Source organism: Mesoplodon mirus (genome assembly GCF_964341445.2).
Source record: "Mesoplodon mirus genome assembly, chromosome: 3".
NCBI lineage: Eukaryota > Metazoa > Chordata > Mammalia > Artiodactyla > Ziphiidae > Mesoplodon > Mesoplodon mirus.
Window position 1 is genome coordinate 105,850,800 of NC_138978.1, and position 4,603 is coordinate 105,855,402.

Sequence of the window (4,603 nt, forward strand, 5' to 3'; positions counted from 1 at the left end):
TTGTCTGAGTCTCTCCTTTTTGAGCCAGTCTCTTCAGCCTTTGTTCTCAAGGTAAGATATGGAACTGATCTTATTTGATGAGAATGTTCAGGGTTTCTGAAATTGGTTTCTACCTTCAACTACTATAAATTCAGTGACTATCCAAACAAAGACTGCAAAGAACAGCATTTTTTTGTTTGTTTTTTGGTGGCCATGCCATGTGAACCATAGTTCCATGACCAGGGATTGAACCCATGCCCCCTGCAGTGGGGAGCATGGAGTCTTAACCACTGGACCACCAGAGAAGTCCTACCCCCCTTTTTTTCTTTTTTAAAGTTTGAGCAATTTCTCTATGGATCATACTGCTTTACACTCAGTGGCTACTGGTGTTTCAAAGGCTTTGTTTTGGGGTTTCCATTTCTGTCAAAAAGAAAAATCTAGTTATCTTCTCTACCTATCACTCAGAAAACAAGGCCCAAGTAATTATAGTTACTAGGTAGGAAGTAGAAGTGAAAGAATCCCTGCACCGTAAACTTGGGTAATATTTCACATCAACTTAACTCTAAATGCTGCTTTCTTTCCATATGAGTTTAACTTGCTTACAGACATGTGGGAAAGGCTTCTGTCCTGTTTCCCAAAATGGAACCAGAGGGGTTTCAGTGCTTCACCTTCCATTCAAGGCCAGTTCAAATTCCCACCCCGTTGAGGGACATTTAGGTATACTACACTATGTACTTGTAGTACAGGTTCAAGCATTCTGGCCTTTGCCTTTAACTTACTAACCCCATCAGCCTGCCCCATAGATTTCCTTAGTCCATACAGACTTTTGTAAAGACTCTTAATCTCTTGGCTATCTAAAGCCCTTGGTTTCTTATATAACTGGGAGGAAGTCAACTCTCCTTGCCAAGTCCTACACAGACCTCCTGATTTCCTTAACCTCCTTCAGCAGAGTATTTGCTTGAATTGTGTCTATTTTATCACACTGCTGAAATCAGCCTATGGTATCCTAGGGCAAAAGTTTCCCAGCCAGAGGGAGAGGAGTTTTCTGTGAGGCCTCACTCCTATATTTGAAATTTTGAAATTACACTGCTGAAATTTTGAAATTACTGCTTCATTTGTGCCTGGATGGTTGTGCTTCTGTTAGTTGCCTAGTTCTAGTGCCTGTTCTTTTTTTTTTTAATAAATTTATTTATTTATTCATTTTTGGCTGCGTTGAGTCTTCGTTGCTGCACGCGGGCTTTCTCTAGTTGCGGCACGCGGGCCGCTCATCGCGGTGGCCTGTCTCATTTTGGAGCACGGGCTCTGGGTGCATCACCTTCAGTAGTTGTGGCTCGCGGGCTCTAGAGCGCAGGCTCAGTAGTTGTGGCGCACGGGCTCTGTTGCTCCACAGCATGTGGGATCTTCCTGGACCAGGGCTCGAACCCGTGTCCCCTGCATTGGCAGGCGGATTCTTAACCACTGTGCCGCCAGGGAAGCCCTGCCTCCTCTTTTTTATAATCTAGAACTCATCTAGATTCATGAGATACTTAGCAAACCTTGGCACATTTTCTCCAAACTCACAAAAGACTGATACAATCTGAATGCCAATTTATAAATTCATAATTTAAAAGAACTACCAAGCTACTTACTACTTGGGAAATCAAAGAAAGAAATTAAGACTGGTAAATATAGAACAAAACTGGCTGGTCCCATAAGATAAGCTGAGCTAACTAAAATTCTCGCTTGAACAGAGTATATATTAAAAAACAGAGTAGGGAATTCCCCGGTGGTCCAGCTGTTAGGACTGCATGCTTCCACTGCAGGGGGCACGGTTTCATTCCCTGTTCCAGGAACTAAGATTCCACAAGCTGTGCAGTGCAGCCAAAAGCAAAAAAAAAAACACAAAAAAACGGTAGATCTAAGCCCTCTGAGGGCAGAAACCAAATGTATCAAAAAGCATTCTTACGTATGTTGACTCATTTACTGTGGTTATGTTCTGTAAAGTTGCCAGCAAACACTGAATTAGCACATATTGAAACATGGCTCCTAGAGGAGATACAGAGTTAGGTTCCTGCAAGCTTCTGGTCACAACATTTTTGTCAACCAATCAATACATAATCTTGGTTTATATGTTTTTATTTAAATCACCTTATTTAATATTCATTTTTATTCATTAACAGTGAACTCACACTGACAGCTAATGCTATCATAGGAACTTAACATGGGAGTTTTCTCTGTAAGGGACATCACAGCCTTCTTAGGAATACTAGGCAGCGTTTCAGCACTACGTAGGCTGGGGACCATTTTAAGCAGTGAAATCAACAAAAAAGCACAAAAAACGTGACCACAAAATAGACCACGAAAAGGATTTTTATTATATGAGCCTGAAACAAGAAAGCAGGACATGGCCTTGTTCCACTTCAGCTGGGAACATGCACATTGGGCAACTCAAATTTTTTTTGCCACTCTGCACATCCACAGATGACTACAAAAGTGCCGCAAATATTGATTGGGGGGTTCCTAATTTTAGTGAGTAGGTGAATTTGAAAATACAAAATCTGCAAATAACGAGGCTCAGCTGTACCTGCCACAACCATTCCTTTGGTCTGTGGTAGATTGACCAATTTCAGCATCTCAGTTTAAGGGCTGTTTCTAGTTGCCTTAAAGTACAGTCTTACCGGAATACATAAAGTTAGAGACAATTCAAACGCTGAATTGCAGAATCCAAGTAACTACAGAGTAACGAGAATTTTGAAAAAAACAGGGCTTTTAACATTCTTCTCCAAAGTATGGTTATCTTCGGAGGCTCTAGGTTTGTTCCAGTAATGTCATTGGCCAGAGTTAACTTTCAGATTGCCTTCAGTGCTTATTTAGTCCCAAACTAAAATCAACCTTACTACTTTAAAGTCAGATACTTACAAGTACAGATGGATTTGGGGAAGGCTTCAGGAAAGTGAGACTTGAGCTGGTTTGTGAAAGGTGGGAAGGAAGACCATTCTAGCCATCTAGACAGTCACATGTGAAAATAACGATTACAACTCCAAGGGAAGTGGATTTTTCCAGACGAAACTGGTTTATAGAGGTTCCCTTGTAACAAAAGCCACATAACATCACATTTTCACCCATGTTTTTACTATACTACAGCTATTTGTGTATGTTTTGTGATCCAGGAGACAGGCATAATTAGAGCAGGGGGAGGTTATGTACTCAGGAATAATGGGGGCTTAGATTTGTGGATCAGAATGGAGCCAGGATATGGGGATATATGTATACATATAGCTGATTCACTGTGGTATACAGCAGAAACTAATACAACATTGTAAAGCAATTATACTCCAATAAAGATGTTAAAAAAAAAAAAAAAAAGAATGGAGCCAGACATTCAGCTTGGGTATGGTGGATGATTGATAGGTTTTTGAAATGGTAAGTAACAATGCAGTTCTGAGGAGTTCACTCTCTAATACTCAGGCCTCGCCAGATAATTGGGGGAGAAAAAAGATAAAATCTTTGGCTACATTCCTAGTATTTCCCCCTACTTTGAATAAGCAATTTCTAAGACAAGATTTTCCCCTGTTCTGTTTTCCCCCCTCCCTGTAGCTTTGGTTCCCACTGACATTGAATTTCCTGTTGCTAAAGCCTGTTTTTCTTGGCTTTAGTTGCTTGTTGGCCTGGGAAAAGGTACTGGGGTAGCCCAACTGGAGCATGATCTGGGTTCTGGGCATTCTTCACACTAGGTTAGACAGAGCGTGTGGCTTCCTACAGGGAATTACTTCAGAGAACAGCACCACCTTGGATATATTTGGAACTCTGGTATTTTTGTTTAAAGATTTTTTTACTGTAACTTTTATTATCTTTGCTCCATCCTAGTGTATGTGTTTTTGTTATTCAGAAGATAAATAGATGCTGAGGCTTGTTTTAGGTTTGTTCTTGTAGCCCTACCCCCTTTAGTTTGTCTTAACAGTCCGTCTTCTGAAACTTCTTTTACTTCTCTTCCTGGTGCTGATGCTGTAGCTATTAACCATTTATTGCCTAACATAACAGTCTCTTGCTCTCAAGAAGCTAGTATTTTGATGACTAGGGCAACCCTTAGGTAAATACTAGTGACAATTAAAGAGTAATACAGACTGGAGTGCAATTAAGTGCCCAAATATGTGGCTTAAGCCTCTCCACATAACGAAGCCTATGTGACAGAGAAAAGTAATGACTCTTCGTCCCAGCGGAGCCCCTTTTCCCTCCCTCCGACGCGTACTCACCTTTATCAGAGACACTTGGTTCTTTCCCCCCAAACTTCTTGGCTCTTACGCCTTCCTCCAAGCGTCTGAAACCCCGAGAAGGGAAAATGGGGGAGGGAGGGGGGCGTGCCGCTCGCTTCCGTACTTGCCTGTGTCCCAGGCTGTCTGGGGGAGGTGTTAGACGAGCCGCCCCAGTCCAGCTGCAGCCGACCCAGGTCCCAGTCCCTGCCCTTTGCTCCCCTGCTTTTCAATAAGTCCCGAAGTCCTGGGAGGTGGGCGTGGGAGTAGCCCAAGCTGAGACTAGGAAGTCCTCCCGGACGGTTCAGGGGGCCCCAGGCAATAGCCACGTTCGGATTCTGGCTGGAAGCCAGGGGAGGGAGCTTGGGGTAAGGGGAGGGCCCTGAGGGAGGGGT